Here is a 24,069-nt window from a genome sequence, read left to right as displayed (position 1 = left end):
ATTCAATTTCATGCACAACGCATCAGAACAGGGAACAGCCCATTACTGCCTGCATCAAGAATATGCACTGGCTGATCTTACACAATCTATTGAATTAAAGGGATCCAGTGCAGAGTGCAAGAGAGTGCATAGCAGTGACATAAGCAGATGATTAAACCAGGAATTTGAGTGCTTATCTTAATTCCAATTAAAGGTGGACCTATGCAGCAATCTTTAATTTAAATTGGATGATGTCAGCTGCTGGGAATAAACTGGGTTTGGGGTCTTTCTTTAAGTATGTGCATTATATTCTGGTTACATAATTGGAGCATAACTCATATTTTCAACAAACATGAAAAAAGACATCGTCTAGTCCCAGATTAGTATCATGAGGCAAATTTATGACTTCTTGGAGGATAAAAACTGTAAATGTGACTCGAGTAGCTGTTTGAATCTGTCTTTGGTGTTTGTATAGCTAAAAGCCTCATTTCCGTCTAATAAGTATCTTAGCCAAAACTTATGCACTTTTTACTGCACTTGTAACCTGCTTAAAGATTTGTACAAGCCTGTGAAACTCCATATATTTTGATGTTTATGAAAGATAATGCAAAATGCAGACATGTGCTTTATCACAAGCCAGGATTTAGAAGTGAGCTAGTGCATAAGATGCAGGAAGCAAATTTTCATTAGCTCCTTCGATTTCATTGCTGAAAAAGATTTTACATTTCATGATAAATAATTATTGAGAGGAAGGCAGAATCTCAAATTTAGTAATAAGACTGCATTTTAAATCAAGCTGAAGCAAGTTTATTTGTTTCACTTTCAAATATGAAACAAAGAATTTTATCAGATAAAGAAATGATGTACACAAATCTCTTTCCCTTTAATAGTCTGATATTTTGACATACCTTTGATGTCAATATTTGGGTGGAACAAAAATATAACTGCATTACAATTGTATATTTTAATATGGGTAACCAAGTGGTATTGGCTACAGCTGGCTGTAAGATTTAATGGGAAGACTTTCCAAGCCTCATTGGAAGTTGCTCCTGCCTAATGTACAGATTTTATTGAGACAGGACAAAGATGTAATGCCTGTCTGTTGCACGTTGAACATTTTGCAGAAGACAGAGAAATTTGGTGAATCTGTGGATTTCATTGCCATAGGCAGCTGTTGGTATATTGAAGGCAGAGTTGGATAGATTCTTGATTATTCAGGGCATGAAGTGATATAGGGAGAAGGCAGGAGAGTGGGGCTGAAAAGGAAGATACATCAAACATGATGAAATGGCAGAGCAGACTCAAGGTGCCAAACGGCGTCATTTTGCTCCTCTATCTTACGGTGTTATGGTCTTTTCTAAATACATTAACAAGGTTACAAATATCTAATTTAACCTTCTTTACCTATTTTAGAGTCCTTGGAAAACCCATCTGTGCATTTTTCTTGTCAAGTCCTTCCCCAGAGAGCACAGTGGTCCTGGTTTACTTAATAGCAGGATCAGCAGACAGAAAGATTCATCATAATGCCAGTATTTTTGATGTGGACCAGCAACTACAGTAAATTAATGACAGTTTTGGGAGAAAGTCTTCAATATAGAACAAGTGCTTCACTCTAGACTAAAACTCAGAGCTGATGGTAAAATAGAACTCTTGGTCAACTATTCCACCATGACATAGAGCACTTTTCTTGTCCAGATGATTTTAAAGATGAGTGCACTTCAAAAATCAGGCCAAAAAGATAGAAGCGTATATGTAGGGAGTGGACATCTATGGTGAAAATGAGGTGGCCAGGGCCAGGAAATCGAAAGTGATTAAGGAGATCAAAAGCATGTAAATTGTTGTGGATGTAGGTGGAAGGAATGCAGTCGAGATATGTGACATGAGTTCACTGGGGCAGGAGGAGGCAGAAACAATAGGCCGACCAGGACAGTCAGGTTTGTGGATGTTGGGTAAGTGGTACAAGAGAACAGAATGGGGTAAGAGCGCTATGAGCTTGGTGGCGGGAACCCTTTGAAGATGGCGGACATTGTGGAGAATGATGCGCTGAATATGAAGGCTCATTGGGATAGCAGGTGAGAACAAGAGGAACTCTAACCATGTTAAGGCAGTAAGAAGATTGGGTGAGCACAGATATCTGGGAAATGGATGAGATTCAGGTTAAGGCAGCATCATTGGTGGAGGAAAGAAACCCTATCCCCTCCTGTTGATCTCCCTCCTGACACATACCCCCGCAAGTGACCAAAATGCTATAGCTGCCCATCTTCCTCCTCCCTCACCTCCATTCAGTGACACAAACAGTCCTTTCAGGTGAGGCAACGCTTCACCTGCCTATCTGTTGAGGTCATCTATCCAGTGCTCCTGATACGACCTCCTCTGTATTGATGAAACCAGACATAAATTGGGGGACAGCTTGTTGAGCAATTCCTGCTACATCTGCAAAAAGTGGAATTTACTGGTGGCCAACCATTTTAATTTCTCTCCCATTCACATTCCAACATGTTGGTCTATGGACTTCTCTTTTGACAGAATGAGGCCACTCTCAGGGTGGGGGAGCAACACCTCATATTCGGTCTAGGTAGCCTCCAACCTGATGACATGAATATTAACTTCTGCTTCTGGTATTTTTTTTCCTTCCCCTTCCCTCTTCATCTATTCCCCACTCTGGGCTCTTTCCTTGTCTGCTTGCCTGACTATCACCCCGCTCTGGTGCCCCTCCTTCTTCATTTTCTCCCATGGTCCAGTCTCCTCTCTTATCAGATTCCTTCATCTCCAGCACTTTACCTTTTCCACCCATCTGGCTCTACCTATCACTTCCTAGCTAGTCCTCTTCCATACCATCCCCCCCCCGCCCCACCACCTTGTATTCCTGGCGTCTTCCCCTTCCTTTTCAATCCTGAAGAAGGGACTCAGACCAAAATGTCAACTGTTAATTCATTTCCATGCCTGACCTGCTGACTTCCTTCAGCATTGCTCTGGATTAACCACATCTACAGAATCTCCTGTGTTCATGATTTAAAAAAGGGAGTATTAGTAGCACTTAGCTAATCAATCGTAAATTTGCTTCCTATGACCCAGAGATTTTGTACAGGATTTGTGTCCATTCCTCTGCTCCAATAAACTGCAGGTACTGACTTAACTGGTAGGATATTGACAAAGGCTCAATTAGTTAACACAGGCCTTTAGCAATGCCTGGAGTATTGTGCACATGTGCATGGACATGTAAGTGAATTGTACTTGTAAAACAGCAAAAAATACTGTCTTGGTTAATTTCAACACTTCACATTCATCCAAAACAGAACATCAAAGACCTTTGTAGGAGGATTATGCTGCCATTGTCATAACACAGTATAAAACTGTATAGAGCAGTCCACATCATGTTTATCACATTGCATCAAGTGCATATTAAACCGAAACACTTCCGTCTACCCATCCTCCTTCCATTTCTCCGATGGTCCACTCTCCTCTCCCATCAGATTCCTTCTTCTCCATTGCTTTACCATGTCCACCTATCACCTCCTAGTTTCTTACTTCATCCTACTTCCCCCACTGACCTACCTTCCTCCCCATCCATCACCTTCACTTATCATCATCCAGCATGTTCTCCTTCCACTCGGACCACCTTTTTATTCTGCCACCTTTCCCTTTCCTTTCATGTCCTGACGAGGGTCTTTGTCCAAAACGTTGACTGTTCATTCATTTCAATAGTTGCTGACTGACCTACTGAGTTCCTTCAGCACTTCATATGTGTTTGCTCTGGGCTTCCAGCATCTGCAGAATCTCTTGTGTCTCTGTCTGGTATTAATTTAGAAACATATAAACTACTCTGCACTAAAAATAAGATACTCTAAACTCTTATCATACATTTCAATTTTTCCCACAACTTTGAGCCTCGTGGTTTTGGTTCTAAAAATAAGCCAAGGTCAATAATATTTTTGAGGCTAATCCTACATAAATCGCAAATTAATTTGGATTACATTAGACTGTTCATTTAAAATAATTTGAACAAATGTCCAGGACAGCTTTGCAGATTTTAGTATGTTCTTGCTGTGGTGCTGCAGTAAAACTCCAGGAGGGCATACAAATCACATTAAATCCATTTATTTTTCCAGGAAAACATTTTTTTACCCAGTTATTTAAATGTGATAAAATATATCCTGGGAAGATTTCCTCTGTGCATTTTATGTCATAAAATTGTGAACATTTTGTTTGTAAGTGGGTTATAATTCTATTCTTATTCAGAATACCAGGAACAAGTTCAATTGCTAAGGGAATATAAAAGCTGAAGAAAGGTCAGGAGGAAATGCTTTGTTGTGTAGATTTTTGATTATTTCTAAACCACGAACAAAATGAAATGTGCGACACTCCATGAGCAGGAAGAAGTTCAATTGATCAAATACTTGGGCAGGACTAAAGTACTTCCATCACACTTCATCACACAGCAAATAGACTTCTGGGAACTAATTTGGATTTGGTTAAAATTCTACCAGATCATATTGTTCATATCAGGTATAACTGTCCACTTGTTATTTTAAAAATCTACCCGCCAATTTAAATTTTATTGAGCAGAGCCTGTTTAAAAAGTGGATTCAATTTTTATTGTATCAGTAGTTTTCCACTGGGACAGTTTCTTTCAGCTTTGATTCACTTTTGCTAACTATTTTGAATCTCAATCTGTAGACTGGATTAAAGCCCCACTAGCACTAAACATGGGCTGGTACTCCAGTGCAGTACTAAGTAAGGTTTGTTCAGTTGGAGGTGTTGTCTTTTTTTTATTGACAACTATCTGTCCTTTCAGACAGGTAGAAAAGTCTCCCATTGCCCTATCTTGAGTAAGTGTTTGGCAAATGCTAATATGGATTCCTTGATTACCATAACCAAAAGAAGAAATAATCTGGTTACTTTCACATCACAATTTGGCTGGCAAGTTTCTAATAATGTTTAACTACCCTTTTTGTTTTATATTTCTTCAGGGGATGTAGGGTATGCAGTCTGAGACAATAGGTTTCAATGAGGTCACCCCTCATTCTGTCTGAGTTCTAGTGAATACAGGCCCAGAGCCATAAAACACTCTTCATATGACAAGCTATTCAATCCTGGAAACATTTTTATGAATCTCTTTTGAACCCTCTCCAGCTTCAGCACATCCTTTCTAAGACAAGAGGCCCAAACCTGCTCACAATTCTCCAAATGAGGCCCCACCAATGCTTTATAAAGTTTCAACAGTACATCCTTGCTTTCATATTCTAGTCCTATTGAAATGAATGCCAGCATTGCATTTGCCTTCCTCACCACAGACTTGATCTGCAAATTAACATTAGGAAATCCTGCACAAGGATTCCCAAGTTCCTTTGTATTTTCACTTCTTTGTATTTTCTCTCCATTTAGAAAATAATCAACCCTTTCATTACTTCGACCAAATTGCATGACCATACACTTCACAAAACTAGATTCCACCTGCAATTTTTTGCCCATTCTCCTAATCAGTCTAATTCCTTCTGTAGCCTCTCTACTTCTTCAAATCTACCTACCACTCCACCTATTTTCATATTGTCTGCAAACTTTTGAACAAAGCCGTCAATTCCATCATCCAAATCATTGACATTAAATGTAAAAAAATATCAGTCCCAACACAGACCCCTGTGGAACACCACTCGTCAATGACAGCCAGCCAGAAAAGGCTCCCTTTATTCCCACTCCTTGCCTCCTGCCAATCAGCCACTGCCTTATCCATGCTGGAATCTTTCTTGCAATAACATGAGCTTGTAACTTGTAAGCAGCCTCAAGTGTGGCACCTTGTCAAAGACCTTCTGATAATCTAAGACAAAACATCAACTGATTCTCCTTTGTCTATCCTGCTTGTTTTTTCTTCAGGAGATGGGTGGATAGTTGTTCTGGGAAATGGTGTCATCATCCCAACCAGTTCTTCTGCGCTTCCGCATTAAGAGATTCAAGATTCAGATGTTTCTCCATTGTTCAGGATTCCTCTGGGTCAGTGGCTACACTTTTAAAGAATATCTTTGAAGTGCTTCCTCTGCCACCTGACTATCTTTTACTATGAACAATATCAGAGAAGAGTGCTCACCATGCCATTGTTGTCAACTCCCCATCAGTGCTGGGTGTCTGCCATTAAAACCTTGATAGAGGGGATAACAGCCCAGGGAAGATGATGACATTAGTTTGATTATTGAATGCATTAGGCAGAGACAGATGTCTGTCATCTCGTAAGTGCTTGTCGTGCTTGCTGTGAATAGTTCATGGCTCTCTGACAGTGGAGGTGGATTTCAGCATTGATATCTGCCATCATTGAGAGATTGTTTCTAACAAATGGCACATGATCAAAGTTACCAAAACTTCCAATGTACCCATTTAAAAGCAGGAGAGGAGTATTTTTTTTTTTACCAATTGATATCAGGAGAATTACTGATCTGAAGAATATATTTGTTCAGTAAAACCTTTCACTAAACTACAATGATGCATTAGAGGAGATTGATATATTTTTACCAGAATTGATTGGCAATTCATCTGCATCCCACCTATTCATAGTGTTAATGAATTCACACCACAATTCATAAAACAACGTTCTCAATAAAGCTAATTGGAGGAAGAACATTTGTAATGTTGTAAATGTGTAAATTTAAATTATATTCTTGGTCACCTTGAAATTTGTTATTCAATTTAAGTATAATCTATAGATACAGTCTATGAGTAAAATAAATTAATGTCGAGAAAACAGTATATTGAGTTCAATTAAATTGTCATTTAAAAGTTTCTACCTTTATTTTACTTTGGTTGCATTAAGTAAATCAGATCTGTGACTTAATGGCATTTAGATTACTGACTGATTATTTTCCACTGTGTTCAAGTTTATGTGGAATCAATGTTCGTTGACATCAATTGCGCACAGTTTGTAAACAAGCAAGATTATAGTCTTGGAAAACTTCAAATAATAGATGATGCATTAGCAAAATAGATATTCTGGTTCCCAGCTGCTTTAATGGATGTCCATTGCATACAGTTCCAGTCTTGGTGCAGCTGATTCCAAACTAAATGGTGCCCAAATACAACAGACTGAAAAATAGTTTCTTCCATCATCCTGAGTTTCCATGCAAAATATTTTCACATTCCAGAATGCAAAATCTGCTCAAAACAATTTATTTTACTTTTATGTTTTGCTTTGCTTCATATATTTAAGAGTAACATATTCAACTTTAATACTAAGGAATGAAAATTCTTCCTCTGGGAGAAGGCTCTGAGCTTGAAGACTCATACGGCCAGATTTGGGAACAGCTTCTTTCCAACTGTGATAAGACTGCTGAACGAATCCTGACCTGGATTTGGGCAGTATCCTCCAAATATCTGGACCTGTCTCTCGGTCTTTTGCACTACATTACTTTCCATTTTTCTATTTCCTATTTATGATTTATAATTTAAATTTGTAATATTGACTAATTTTAACTATTTTTAATATTTAATCTTTGTAATCCAGGGAGTGGGAAGCACAGAATCAAATATCGCTGTGATGATTGTACGTTCCAGTACCAATTGTTTGATGACAATAAAGTATAAAGTATAAATTAAAATAGGTCTACCACCAAAACAGAAATTATATCAATATGCCTCTTTAAATTTCTGAAACTCACTTAATAAAAATATCTGAGACTATTTTCTAGTAATATTGTAGTGAATATTTAAGATGGTGCATACTGTTCCAATAAAACAAGACATATTGTTCTGGAACTTTTTGAATGTTATTGAAATTTCATATAGTGAAGTTAGTGAAGAATATCATATGCCTTGTTTAATTTTGAGGATCAACTACTTAGCTCACTTTCCTTTGTTTCAGTCACTATTTCTGCTTACTGGTAATCCCATGATGTTAAATGTAGTCATTTTGGTCATGGTATAAGGGAAGTGGTCAGTCTTCCTTTGGTTTGGAGGTGGTCATTGCTTGATATTTGTCAGGTATCAATATTACCTGAGTCTTACTAATTGATTCAAGTGCAATTATTTCATTGGTGTTGTTCAATGCAAGCTTGACCTGTTTCACTGTGGACATTATGAAATTATTAGCAAACATCTCACTTTGAACCTTAAGGAAGGAAGGATTGTCAAAGCAGCTAAAATTTTTAATCTTTTAATGTCACTACCCAAAACAAAGGACTGAATTTTAAAGTACTTTTTAAAGCCTGCATACGTTTATGTTTAGCAGAATTTTCCAAAGGTGATTAATTCTCCAAGTCTCAAATCAATTTTGTGGGTATTACTTCATTCCAGCAAGACATTATTAGAATTAATGGAGAACTGCTTAAAAGTGATATCGGCACAGAATGAAGTTCTGCTTCAAATTCTGGAAATTTTTATGCTGCTTGTTAAGGCTTTGAATGAAATCTTGGAAAGAAACAGCATAATTGATTGAAAACTCCAAACCAATGTTTTCTTTCTAATCTGCCTGAGTTACTTTCAGCTGTTGAACCAGGAGGTTGATGTTTTACTGGACACATCACAGACATTCAGTTGCTTTGAAGTTGATGAAATTGGACGTGTGGAGTTGAACACAGCACTTGGGCAATACATTTGCACTTGTTTAGTGCTAGTAATCAAAGACAAATTTCTCCCTCCTTATATTTTGGTTAATGCTTGTTCTTTGATTTGCCCTCATCCTAATAATGAGCACAGGCAGTTTTAAAGTTTACATATAATATTTTGTGGTTGTGCCTGATGACAATAGCAGGAACATCTTGTGCTGTACCTTAACATAATGAAATGTACCAAAGTGTTCACAAAGCAGAAATAATTGGACCTGAAGCAGAAGACAAGGGAACTAAAAGCAAGATAAAAGTCTCTGTTTTGAGTTGACTTTGAAATTATAATAAAGGGGGGAATAAAAGAGTCAGAAGGAAAGTAATAATGGACTTTGAATTAAAATAACAAAACATAAAATACGTCAGGCAGTATCTCTGGGGAGAGATATCCAATTAACATTAACAGTTGATGGTCTTTGATTGCATAATTAGAAGTGGTGACTAACAACTTTCTGAAAGTGCATGATCCAACTCCCAAAGATACTGCAATCAGGAGAGTGAAGTTGTGGAGGCAGCCTGTTTGATCTTGTCACTCAGAACTTATTAGAATTGATTCAAACCCCCATTGTTTAAGTTTCTCACCCTTCCTACCACTGCATCCCCACAGCAATGTACAGTATAGTCTCTATTATGTCCTTTCCATCAAATATTGGCTATTATGCATCGTCTCTGCCCTTTGCTCCACCATATAGCAGAACCATTGAACATCTCAAGGTCAAGGAACTAAATATTTTGCTCATCCTTACTGTAGATGACAAAATAAACAAAACTGATTTTAATGACAATGGTGAAATTAAATAATGTAATTGTGGAAAAAGTACTGTGGAAAAGCAAACAAATCCCCTGTTCCTGTTGGTCTACTGTACATCTAAAAAATCCTTTAGCAATTAAATTAATATGTCCCTTCAAAGCTTCATGATTCTGGATTGGGCCCAGCAGAAGATTGTGAATGCATCCTACATTTAGGAAAGGAAAAAATAAAGGAGAAAATAGGGAACAGTTGACCATTTAGTTTGACATCAGCTACTGGATGAGTCCTGGAATTAATTAGCAGAATGGACGTTTCAAAAATTTTATAAAACTATACAAAATCAATGCAGAAGGTAAAAACCATTCAACGTAGTTTTATTGCTGTGCATATAATCTACTAGCTATATAATGGGACTAAGAAAATCTGATATATTTGGATTATCATAAGTCTTTTGATAAATCACAAAACATTAGCTCATAAATAGAAGTTGGAAGAGACATAATAACATGGATGATTAAAAGCCAGAAAACAGAGTAGGGAAAGGCAAGGCAGATGGTTTTCGTGTTGATGGACTATACTTTTGTCCACAATAATCCACAATAATATATTCTAGATATATTATATCCACAATAAATGTCAATCATTCATTAAAAGAAGAGTGTGGTATATTCAAGATGGTTGATAATATTAGACGGGAAAGTGAGCTTTGAGAATGGAACAATGATAGAAGGAGTATTTGCTGGTCTATATTCCAGCAAATTGAATGACAAAGTCAGTGGTAGTTAGAATATAATGCAATTTTGGGAGTAAGTGCTGATTGACGACACGGTTGACACATCCTATAACTTTGCAGACGATTGACAATAGATTGATGACACTGGACAACAAAGATTTTGTTTCCTGAATACTTTTGGGTGTACCTCATGGATTCTAGGCTGCTGCTGATGAAAATCACCATGAAATTTCCACATTACAGACTATTTTTTTTTTAATATTCACCTGTATTTGTTATTCCAGTTCATAATTCAAGTCAGTTAAAATGTTGCCCACAATGTACTAAGCTGAAAAGTTTTCTATCTTGTCCAGGCATACCTGAGTATGCTTAAGCAGGATGGATGCTGCATGTCAGGACAGGTTTTAGAAAGACTATAGAAGCATCACGCATACACCATTCTATACATTGCATTTACCTGTATATCGGCTTGCGATCACTTTGATGTGCATACTCTATGCGCACAGCGTATTGTGTGTACTCTTTAAAATAAAATAATTGTATTTTCAGGAGTATTTGTGATAGCCAAATATCTTGACAACAGTGTCATAGCTATGATACTTTCAGTTATACTTGTGGCAAGTGTTCGCTTTAATCTCAAAGACAGAGCATGACTCTTGTTCTTAAGAAAGCCTATGAGAAAAATAGCGGTGGCAGAGACTCGAATTCAGAAGGTGGAAGATCGCATGCAAAATGTGGAACAGATACTAAGTAAGACGATAAAAATATTAAATCAGCCACGCACCGCGCATGCGCAGCCCCCCAGTAAAAAATGATATCGTATCCGTTAAATAGGGGCCATGGATAATTCTGATTTGATGGAGACGGACGTGAAAGCACAGAGGAACATCTGGAAAAATTTCTGAAACGCTCGTTCGCTGCTGTCATTACTGCGTGGTAGGGAATCTTTCGGAGGGAAGGCCTCAAAATCCCCGGCTTTGCCTGCTGTTGGCAACCGAGATGGAGGTCGAATCGCTCGGACAGAGATGGCGCTCAGTACTCGGTGTCGGAGAGGTGATCAGAGCTTGAAGTTTTCGGATGACTCAGAGTCGGACCGTGGTCGGCATGGCAGGGAGAGTTTTTCTTCCTTCTCCCGTCTGCATGAGATGTGGGACATTTGAGAGACTTTGAACTTTTACTGTGCTCATGGACTTCTTTATCAAGTTATGGTATTGTTTCACTGTTGTAACTACATGTTATAATTATCTGGTTTTGTTAGTTTTCTCAGTTCTGGTCTGTGTTTTGTACTGTGTTTTGTGATATCACACCGGAGGAAATATTGTATCATTTCTTAATGCATGCATTACTAAATGACAGTAAAAGAAGTCTGCATGTCTTCATAATCTAAAAAAAATCAACAGGAAAGTAAATTGCTTGACCAGGAGGAAAGATCGCAACGGAAAAATATCAGGATTTATTATGTTCCCGAAGGAGCGGAGGGATTGTCGATGATAGACTTTGTAGACAAGCTGCTGCGGGACGCGCTGGAGATTCCCACGACTATGGAGATTGAAATTGAGAGGACGTATCGTTCGCTCGTCCCGCAGCCTCCCGGAGACAGAGAAAGTAAACTGCGCTCTATAGTACTTAGATTCCTTCGATTCAAGAGCAAGGCGGATATTCTAAGAAGGGCCTGGGGTAAGAAGAGGGTGTTTGGGAACGGGCAGTTAATATATTTCGATCATGATTACCCCCCAGCGGTCCAACAGAAAAGGAAGGGATATTCTGAAGCGAAACAAATATTAAAGCAAGAAAAGATTAAATTCCAAACTCTGTACCCTGCTAAGCTGAGAGTATTTTACGAAGGAGACATAAAGCTATATCAGACAGCGGAAGAGGCGACTACAGACATGAACAAAAGAGGACTGCCTGCTAGCATGGTCAAACCAAGGGAAAGTCTGGCTGAGCAATTATCCCGGTCTGTTTGGGAAATAGTAAGAGAACCTAGAAAGCAGGGGATGGGAGCAGGACCAGAGAAGGATATTAGAAAGAGACTGTGGGTTCTCCAAAGACAGCCCTCACCTCCTCCAGAAGAGCCATAAGGTTTGGCTAACTTTAAAAGTGCTGATAAGCTAAATGGAAGCAAAAATAGACGGTGATATACCTATCTCAAGAAATACATATTATAATGTGGATTTTATATTACTCAATTTTTTTTTAATTCATTCATTTGCTCCTTTTTCCCCACCTAAATGAGAATATATACATGGGAGGAATACACAGGGAAATCATTTCTGTGTAATAGACATAGACTTTCTTACTTACCTTTATAGATACCGCAGCGGGGGCCCTCAACTCACAGGTAGGAGGGGCTATCCCCCATGGCAAGATGTTCCCTCTAGCTCAACCCAGGGTCATCTAGAGACCCCAGCCTTGGAATCACACTTTTGTCACCTTCTTTTAAATTATTCACATTTCTTGTTTCTTAATTGTTTAGAGAGTAGATCGATTAAGTTATATTCTGCAAATTTCAATGATATACTAACAGATAAATACACATGGCTAAGGACAAAGTAAAATTCATTTCTTTTAATGTCAATGGGCTGTTAAATCCAGTCAAAAGAAGTAAAATTCTATCAAAAATGAAAAAAGAACAAGCCCATGTAGTATATTTACAGGAAACTCACAAGTGATAATGAGCATGGGAAATTAAAGAGAATGGGCTTCACTAATTTGTTTTCTCCTGATATAAATCAGGACATAGAAGAGGAGTTGCTATTCTCGTCTCAAGCAAGCTAAATTTTGAAAAAGTATTCGAAATGGGAGATAAGGAGAGCAGATATATTCTGATAAAGGGGAATATAGACGGAAATACAGTTACTTTATTGAATATATATGCACCCCAAGGAAGTGATATTAGTTTCTTCCTGGAAATTACTAATATTATGGTAATGGAAACAGAAGGTCTCTTGATATGTGGGGGAGACTTAAATTTACAATTACAACCAAAGTTAGACTCTTCCAATAGAAAAATGTATGAAACAAAGTTCTTACATAAGAAAGTTAACACTCTTTTTGAGGATGTTGGTCTAACTGATATATGGAGGGATCTTTTCCCCAACAGAAGGGATTACACTCATTACTCTGCCCCCACCCCTCATTCTGTATATACAAGAATAGACTATTTCATAACGTTTGGAAAAGATAAAGACAAAATAAACACCTGTGGAATTGGGACAATAGATATAAGTGACCATGCACCTATATGTTTATCTGTTGATTTTGACATACAACCAAAGGATACTATTTGGAAACTAAATTCAAGTCTACTCAATGAGCCCTAATTTAAGGAATAAATAAAAAAAAAAGAAATTGGTCTTTACTTAGAATTCAAAGATAAGGGAGAGGTTTCACCCTCCCCCCACCCATTCTACGGGATACTTTGAAGGCTGTCTTAAGAGGGAAAAATATAGCGATATCTTCATATAAGAAAAAAATAAGAATAGAACATTAGACAAATTACAAGATAAGCTGAAGGAACTAGAAAAAAACACAAATTGAGTTTGGCACAGGATACACTAGAGGAAATTTAAAAAATTAGGAATGAAATTAATAGTTTGGCTTCTCAAGAAATTAGCAAAAAATTAATGTTTCTGAAACAGAGACACTATGAAAGTGAATCTAACTCAATGAAAATACTGGCGTGGAAACTGAAAAAAAGATAACAGAAAATACAACTCATAAAATTAGGGATCCAAGAACAAAAGTAATAAAAATAAGCTAAGTGAAATTCAAGAAGCTTTTGAAATGTTTTACAAAACTTTATATTCCAAAGTTCAAAGGGGAAGCATAACCCAAATTGACACCTTCCTGAATTCTTTAGAATTACCCACTTTAAGCAAAGAACAAAATAGAACGATGACTGCTGACATAACTGAAGCTGAACTAAAAACTGCAATTAGTACGCTTAAATTAAGCAAGTCACCAGGATCAGATGGATATACGGCAGAGTGGTATAAAGAGTTTAGAAGTGAGTTAATTCCTGTTTTACTCCCCACACTGAACTGGGCTCTGAGAAAGGCACAAATGCCACCCAGCTGGAAGGAGGCGATAATCTCAGCTATACCGAAAGAAGGCAAGGATAAAATGGAATGTGGATTATTGAATATATACCTCCATCATGGCCAAACGATTAGAAGAGTTTCTACCCACACTGATACATAATGATCAGATAGGTTTTATACAACAACCCTAAACACAAGAAAATATACCAAGGACACTTCATGTTATGGACCATATAAAAAATGAAATTGAAGCAACAGTGATAAGCGTGGACGCTGAAAAGGCATTTGGCTAGGTTAATTGGAATTTTCTATACAGAGTTTTACATAGATTTGGTCTACACGACACAATTATTAAAACTATACAGGCATTATACAACAATCCTACTGCCAGAATTAAAATCAATGGATATTTATCTCATAGTTTTACCCTAGAAAGGGGCACGAGACAGGGTTGTGCATGGTCTCCACTACTCTTCGCATTACATCTGGAACCATTAGCTCAATACATCAGCCAAAATGAAGATATCAGGGGAATTACTATTAAAGGGACAGAGCATAAATTGGCCTTTTACACGGATGACATTTTGATCTATCTTGGGCAACCAACATACTCTTTACCTAAATTGATGCAGTCCTTTGAACAATATGGCCAATTATTGGATACACGATCAACATAGATAAAACCCAACTACTTTCATATAACTGTAGCCTACCAAGAGAAATTGAAAGTAGATATCCTTGGGCATGGCAAACAGAGTCTGTCAAATATGCCAAACGAGTTGGCAAAATGATCAGAATGCAATTATCAGCCTATATATAAAAAATTAAGGAAGATATAACAAGATAGAACCTAATCCCTTTTCTTGGTCTCAGTTCAAGGATTGAATCTATTAAAATGAATATACTGCCCAGACTACTATATCTCTTTCACACCCCACCAATAGAGATTAACCAAAATCAATTCAATGAATGGAACAAGATGCTATCAGGATATATATGGCAAGGTAAAACGCCTAGGGTTCATCTCAAAACTTTGCAATTAGCCAAGGAAAATGGGGGATGGGAACTACCTTCTCTTAGAGATTATTATTTTGCAGCACAGTTGAGAGCCGTGACATGCTGGTGCAACCCATCATATGACGCTCAATGGAAAAACATTGAGGAGAGGATACTTTCCATCCCCATACAGGCAATTTTGGCTGATAACACCTTACAAAATTACATAAATACTATTGATAACCCATGGGTGAAATGGACTCTTAAAATATGGAAAACTATTATAAAAGAATATAAACAAGAGGAATTCTGCAGATGCTGGAAATTCAAGCAACACATATCAAAGTTGTTGGTGAATGCAGCAGGCCAGGCAGCATCCCTAGGAAGAGGTACAGTCGACGTTTCAGGCCGAGACCCTTCGTCAGGACTAACGAAGTGTCTCTTCCTGAAACTTCGACTGTACCTCTTCCAATAAAAGAATATAAACTAGAGAGAGACATTGCAATTCTTAAATGGTGTGCATATGACTTGGATTTTACGCTGAATAAACTGGAGGCCAGCTTTAAGGACTGGACAGCCAAAGGAATAACAGCTATTTGCGATATAATGAAAGAAGAAACACTGTTCAGTTTTGAAATGCTCAAAGAGAAACACTTATTAGAAAAACAACACTTTTACCAGTATTTACAGATGCGACAGTATGTTAATAGGACAGTTAAAAATGTAACCACGGCAAGTACATGTCTGATAGAGCTATTTAGAAAAGCGTATAATTCAGACAATGGTAGGAGAATAATTTCAAGCGTGTATAAGGGTTTGTCACATCTTAAAACACATTCGACTTCATACATTAAACCAAATGGTAGAAAGGAGCAGGGATAATAATATCTGAGGAAGACTGGACAATAATATCGAGGTATAATATGGAGGTATACTGGACAATAATATGGGGTCATGTACTGCATCCGGTGCTCCCAGTGCGGCCTCCTCTACATCGGTGAAACCCAACGCAGATTGGGGGACCGCTTCGTTGAGGACCTCTGCTCTGTCCGCCACAACAGACAGGATCTCCCGGTTGCCAGCCAGTTCAACTCTGCTTCACATTCCCTTTCAGATAGGGCCGTACATGGCTTCCTCTACTGCCATGATGAGGCTAAACTCAGGCTGGAAGACCAACACCTCATATGCCATCTAGGTAGTCTCCAGTCCCTTGGTATGAACATTGAATTCTCCAGCTTCCAGTAATTCCTTTCCCCTCCCTTCCCCTATCCCAGTTTCACTCTGCCCCCTCCCCCAGCTGCCTACTACCTCCCTCATGTTTCCGCCTCCTTCTACCACCCATTGTGTTTTCCCCTATTCCTCCTTCACCTTTCCTGCCCATCACCTCCCTGCTTCCCCTCCCCCACCCCTTTATCTTTCTCCTTACTGGTTTTTCATCTGGAACCTACCAGCCTTCTCCTTCCCATCCTCCCCCCACCTTCTTTATAAGGTCTCTGCCCCATCCCTCTTCAGTCCTGATGAAGGGTTCCAGCCCGAAACATTAACTGATCATTTCCACAGATGCTGCCCGAACTGCTGAGTTCCTCCAGCGTGTTGTGAGTGTTGTTTTGACCTCAGCATCTACAGAGTATTTTGTGTTTAATATGGAGGTATCAATGGAGGTGTACCAGATCACAGAAATGGAGGGAGTTCGGGTGGAAACACTTGATAACCCTCTCAGAAATTCCATTATGATAGTAACCCCCTGTTTGCTGGAGAAATTGTGGAAATCAAATTGCAAACCATTATCATATTTTCTGGGAATGCCCCGTTATCAAAGACTATGGGAGTGGGATACATAATGCCCTACAAGACATATTTAAATGTGAAATACCCCTAAGAGAGTAAGATCATATATTTTGGGTATATACCTCAAGAATGGGTGAAAAGAGATAAATATATAATGAATGTACTGCTGGTGACTGGTAAAAAGACCCTTACCCGGAAATGGTTATCACAGGAGAACCCAACTTTAAATGTATGGATGGAAATTACGATGGACATTTACAAAATGGAGAAGATAACAGCATCTGTTAATCATAAGTTGGAACAATTTTATTCATACTGGAAAAAATGGTTTAACTACATAACACCTCATAGGCCTAATTTTATTCTCACAATCAATGAATATGTTGTAAAAAAAGATCACTCCCTATTTAGTACATAGTTTTCTTCTTTTGATTGTTCTTTCTTTCCTCTCCTTTCTATAAGTGTATACCTCAGATAAATATTATGTGGAGATTTATGACAAATATGACTATATGATGTATATGTACAGTATCTGAAATACATCTGACGGAAAGTTTTGTTTGATGATGAACTTCAATAAAAAAATAAATTACAAAAGAAAGCCTATGAGCTCTACTTTGGGGGTAAAAGTGGTAACCAAGACAAAACCTGGGCTCTTCACCTTTGCTGCATTCCCATTTAGACTTCTTCCCTACAAACCTTAGTGCTGTCAGAGATGAGCATGGAAAAAGATTTCACTGTGGTCGTGGAGAAACTGTATCAGGGCAACTGGAATCCATCAATTTTGGCTGATTATTATTGGACATTTAAACAAGAAGCCTCAAGCACTGAGCACAAATGAAAATCATCAACAAAACATTTTTAGCTTAGTTGAATTATTGCAAAGCATCAGCACCATTATGCAATTAAAAGCATTATATTCAATTAAAGTTAATTTCTTGTTTCTCCAAATCCCTATGTGATATATGTAATCTGAAATTATATTTGTGCTTAACTTCAAGCAGTCTATTATAAACAAAACAAAAATTATGAGTAAACAACACTTACAAAAAAAATTTTTGCCCAGTTTCATCAATCACAGTAATTAACTGGATTTCATATGTCCTAACTTTTGTGGACAGAGCATATTGGAGCAATTTTTGGTACAACATGGCTGGAGGCAGAACTAGTTTGGGGGTGTCTGTCATCAGAGTTGTAGCAGGGTTGTTGTGTGCTCTATAACCTGTATTCCATTCAGTCCTCTCAGAAATTTCTTGTTATCACATAAAGTGAATCAAACAAACTGAAGATTAGCCTCGATGGTGGAGATCATCTCAGGAAGATACTGAGTTGGAAGTGCTTTCACTAAATGTAAGTACAAACTGAGAATGGGGATAATCGCAGAGCCTCCTTTTATTGTTAGCTGCCTAATTAACCCAATACATTAGTGACTAACTGTACAGATCAACAGTATGATTCATTGATTGTGAGTTGCCTTGATCTATGCAGGATGCTTTAGTTATCAGTATCCTCTGTTGCACTTTCATTTGGCTGGAACACATAGGTTATAGGCATCTTTATGCTGTTGCTGTTGCAAGCTCTAGTTTCCTCACAGAACCAGATTAAACCTCCTAGTTTGGTAGTAATGATAGTGTAAGGACATGTCAAGCCAATAGCTTACATATTTTAGAGGTATACATTTCTGCTATTGATTATGATCCACAGCTCCTCATGTATGCCTAACTTCAAACTGCCTGATTGGTTCTGCGCCTATCCCATTCACCACAATTGTGCCATACAATGATGAAAGGTGTCCTCAGTGTGAGGACAAGACTTTATCTTCACAGCAACTCTGCAGTGGTCACTTCTATCAATGCTATTACAGACAGAAATGGCTACCACAAATACACTTTGCTGTGCCCAATTTCAGTTTCCAGTGGTAAGAAGGCAGGTAGGTTCCAGTGGTTCCACTGTAAGACTGATGTCAGATAGTAAGTGTGGTTTTATTATATCTCTTTTTGGAAAAAAGAGCAGAGAAGGAGTAGTTTGTTAGGCTATTTCAGAGGGCATTTAAGAATATTCATGTTTAAATATACTATGGTCTTCGAACAAAAATTTTAAAAAACTCATGTGATGTGATAAAGCAAGGTAATAAAGGCAATTTCAATGGTGTTTCTTTGTTTCATAGCAGCATGTGGGGAAGACGAATGTCAGAGTTGGATACTGTGTACTGACTTTGATAATAAGTGTACTTTCAATTTGAATTGAATTGAATTTTTAATGTTGGGCTCATTGAATGCTTTCACATTGTTTCCAAGAACAATATTTTGTTGAACCTATCAATGATTAGGTTAGTAAGGTAAGACGATTAATAATCTCATGGTAAAGCATACTGTGAAGAAGAGGGAGTGTAATGTGACAGAGTCTCGCAGTCAATTGGGAGCAACAAATTTAGGTCACAAACAGGATTCTTATATCTAAGTAAAGGCAGCCACATGTAATGCAGAGTAAACTGGCTCCAGGGATTTGAAAATTGCTAAAACAAAAAAAGGCATGACAATATAATATATACATAGTGATAGGCATCTGAAGAAATGTTTCTCAACAAATATGCATTCCCTTGAGAAGCAGGTCTAAAGGAAATATGATCCATCCACATCCAACCAAAGAAGTTCAGTCTGGTGGTGAATTGAACATTGAACATAGAACAGTACAGCACAGTACAGGCTCTTCAGCTTACTATGTTGTTTAACCTACTCCATGATCAACCTAATGCTTCCCTCTCAATACTGCAATTTGAGAGGGAGAAGCATAACCCACATGAATCTGTATTGCAATGGAATAAAGTGAATTACAGAGGCATGAGAGAGGCTTGATCAGGTAGATTGGAGGAGGGTACTGGCAGGGTTGACGGCAGAGCAGAGATGGCTGATGTTTCTGGGAGTAGTCTACAAGGTGCAAGATAGATATGTCCCACAGAGGTTGAAGCTCTCAAATGGCAGGGGTAGGCAACTATGGCTGACAAGGAAAGTTAAGGACTGCATAAAAGATAAGGAAAGAGCATATAAAGTAGCAAAAGTGAGTGGGAAGTTGGATGAATGGGAAGCTTCTAAAATTCAACAAAAGGCAACTAAAGACTTATAAGAGGGGAGAAGATGAAATAGGAGGGCAGACTAGCCAATAATATAAAGCAGGATACCAAAAGATTATTCAGTTGTATAAAGTGTAGAAGAGAGGTGACATTGAACCACTGGAAAATGATGCTGGTGAGGTAGTAATGGGGACAAATGGCAGACGAACTTAATGGGTACTTTGCATCTCCACTGCAGAAGACACTAGCAGCGAGCCAGTAGCCTGTGAGTGTCAGGGAGCAGGAGCAAGTGCCATTGCTATTACAAAGGAAAAAGTGCTAGTCAAACTCAAAGGCCTTAAGTGGATAAGTCGCCTGGGCTAGAGTCCTGAGAGAGGTTGTTGAAGAGATAATAGATGCATTGGTCATGATCTTTCAAGAATCACTTGATTCTGGCATGGTCCCGAAGGACAGGAAGATTGCAATTGTCACACCACTCTTTAAGGGAGGAAGGCAAAAGAAATTACCAGCCAGTTAGCCTGATCTCAGTGGTTGGGAAAGTGTTGGAGTCTATTATTGACAAAAAATATGAAAAACAGTGGTCCCAGTACGGATCCCTGAGGGACAGCACTAGTCACCAGCAGCCAACCAGAAAAAAACCCTTTTATTCCGATTAGCTACCTCCTGCTTGTCAGCTATTCTGCTATCTGTGACAGTAGTTTTCCTGTAATGCCATAGGATTTTATCTTGTTAAGCAGATTCATGTGGGGCACCTCATCAAATGCCTTTTGAAAATCTAAGTAAATGACATCAACTGCCTCTCCTTTGTCCATCTCCTCGAAGAATTTCCTCAAAGAACTCCAAAAGATTTGTCAGGCAAGATACAGAAACCATGGCGAGTTTAACTTATTTTATCATTAGTCTCCAGGTACCCTGAAACCTCATCCTTAATAATGGACTCCAACATTTTCCCAATCACTGGGGTTAGGCTAACTAGCCTATAATTTCCTCCCTTTTGTCTTCTTCCTTCTTAAAGAGTGGAATGACAGTTGGAATATTCCAGTCCTCTGGGACTATGTTAGAATCAAGTGATTCTTGAAAGATTATGACCAATGCATCCGTTCTTTCTTCAGCAACCTCTCTCAGGACTCTAGCCCAGGTGACTTATCCACCTTAAGACCTTTGAGTTTGTCTATCCCTTTTCCTTTTGTCATAGCAATGACACTCACTCCTGCTCCCCAACACTTACGGACCTCTAGTATACAGGATAGTGTCTTCCACAGTAAAGATTGAAGCAAAGTACTTATTAAGTTCACTTGGCATTCCTTTGCCCCCCCCCCCATTACTACCTCACCAGCATCATTTTCCAGTGGTTCAATGTCAACCTTCACCTCCCTTTTATTCTTTATATAGCTGAAAGAACTTTTAGTATCCTGCTTTATATTATAGGCTAGTTTGCCCTCTTATTTCATCTTTTCCATTATTATAGCTTTTTTATTTGCCTTTTGTTGGATTTTAAAAGCTTTCCAATCATCTAACTTCCCACTCACTTTTGCTACCTTTTTGCCTTTTCTTTGGCTTTTATGCATTCCTTAACTTCCCTTGTCAGCCACAATTTCATAGTACTGCTATTTGACAACTTCTTCTTCTGTGGGACAAATCTATCCTGCGCCTTGTGATCTATTCCCAGAAACTTCAGCCACCTCTGTTCTGCCATCATCGCCGCCAGTAACCTTCTCCACTCCATCCAGGCAAGCTCCTCTCTCATGCCTCTGTAATTCCCCTTATTCCACTGTGATACAGATACATGTGAGTTATGTTTATCCCTCTCAGATTGCAGTGTGAATTCAATCATATTATGATCACTGCCTCCTAAGGGTTCCTTTACGTTAAGCTCCCTAATAAGATCTGGGTTATTACATATCACCCAATCTAAGATAGCTTTTCCCCTAGCTGGCTTGATCACAACCTGCTCTAAAAAGCAATCTTGTAGGCATTCAACAAATTCCCTCTCTTGTGATCTGATACCAACCTGGTTTTCTCAATCCCGTTGCAAATTGAAGTCCCCCATTACAATTGTGACATTACCCTTATTACATAGAGTTACGCAACACTATGAAGTCTCCTCTTATCCTCCTTAGGGAATGCCCGAGCTCATTTCACCTTTCCTTATCAGCCATGCTCTGTAATCGAGGCAGCATCTTGGTAAGTCTCCCCTGCACCTTCTCAAAAGCTTCCAAATCAGGAGCGACACAATAGCATTGTGGTTAGCTCAATCACTTTACAGTACCAGTTATCACTGACCAGGATCTGATTTCTGCCGCTGCCTGTAAGGAGTTTGTATGTTCTCTCAGTAAGTGAGTAGCTTTCCTCATGGTGCTCAGGTTTCCTCCCACATACCAAACACGTACAGTTAGTTTCATATGTTGTGGGCATGCCATGTTGGCACCAAAAGGGTGTGGTACTATACATTGCAATATTTTTGATGTAGAGGTGACAAATAAATCTAGTCTTTATCTTTACATATTTCCTAAAATAAGGTGACCAGATAGAGAGAGAGAGAATGAGAGAGACCACTCCGTTGGTCAGGTCAACCATAGATGTTGAGTCCCAGCAACACACATCAAAGTTGCTGGTGAATGCAGCAAGCCAGGCAGCATCTCTTGGAAGAGGTACAGTTGACGTTTCGGGCCGAGACCCTTCGTCAGGACTAACTGAAGGAAGAGCTAGTAAGAGATTTGAAAGTTGGAGGGGGAGGGGGAGATCCAAAATGATAGGAGAAGACAGGAGGGGGAGGGATGGAGCCAAGAGCTGGACAGGTGATTGGCAAAAGGGATATGAGAGGATCATGGGACAGGAGGCCCAGGGAGAAGGAAAGGGGAAGGGGGGGGAACCCAGAGGATGGGCAAGGGGTATAGTCAGAGGGACAGAGGGAGAAAAAGGAGAGAGAGAGAAAGAATGTGTGCATATAAATAAATAACGGATGGGGTACAAGGGGGAGGTGGGGCATTAGCGGAAGTTAGAGAGGTCAATGTTCATGCCATCAGGTTGGAGGTTACCCAAATGGAATATAAGGTGTTGTTCCTCCAACCTGAGTTTCCTTCATCTTTACAGTAGAGGAGGCCTTGGATAGACATATCAGAATGGGAATGGGATGTGGAATTAAAATGTGTGGCCGCTGGGAGATCCTGCTTTCTCTAGCAGACAGAGCGTAGGTGTTCAGCAAAACGATCTCCCAGTCTGTGTCAGGTCTCGCCAATATATAGAAGGCCACATCGGGAGCACTGGACGCAGTATATCACCCCAACCGACTCACAGGTGAAGTGTCGCCTCACCTGGAAGGACTGTTTGGGGCCCTGAATGGTGGTAAGGGAGGAAGTGTAAGGGCATGTGTAGCACTTGTTCCGCTTACAAAGATAAGTGCCAGGAGGGCGATCAGTGGGGAGGGATGGGAAGACGAATGGACAAGGGAGTCGCGTAGAGAGCGACCCCTGTCGAAAGCAGAGGTGGGGGGGAGGGAAAGATGTGCTTAATGGTGGGATCCTGTTGGAGGTGGCGGAAGTTACGGAGAATAATATGTTGGATGCAGAGGCTGGTGGGGTGGTAGGTGAGGACCAGGGGAACCCTATTCCTAGTGGGGTGGCGGGAGGATGGAGTGAGAGCAGATGTACGTGAAATGTGGGAGATGCGTTTGAGAGCAGAGTTGATAGTGGAGGAAGGGAAGCCCCTTTCTTTAAAAAAGGAGGATATCTCCCTCATCCTGGAATGAAAATCCTCATCCTGAGAGCAGATGCCCATCTAGCAGGCTCCCCCTCTTCATGTAACTGATAAATCCAATGGAACAGCAGAGACCGATACAGTTTGGCACTAGTGGCATCACAGGATTGCTAGTCAGTGTTGAACTCATCCTAGGCCCGCCTTAAGCCAGCTCCTGACTTTTCCTCAGGGTTTAATCCCAAAGCTGTCCCCATGAGTGGGTATAGCCACAAAACAGAGGAGGTTTGAAATCAGATTTGTCCTTCCCTTAGCTAAGCTGCCATCCATGGCTGATGAACTCCGTCTACCCAAAGCAACTCTTCTTTGCCCCTTCTGTCAGTTCCGCTTGGTTTGGTAGCCAGGAGCTGGACTTGGTTGTCAGAAGCTATTGG

Source organism: Mobula hypostoma, chromosome 7, assembly GCF_963921235.1.
Source record: "Mobula hypostoma chromosome 7, sMobHyp1.1, whole genome shotgun sequence".
NCBI classification, from domain to species: domain Eukaryota; kingdom Metazoa; phylum Chordata; class Chondrichthyes; order Myliobatiformes; family Myliobatidae; genus Mobula; species Mobula hypostoma.
Note: the sequence above shows the minus strand (reverse complement) of the source record.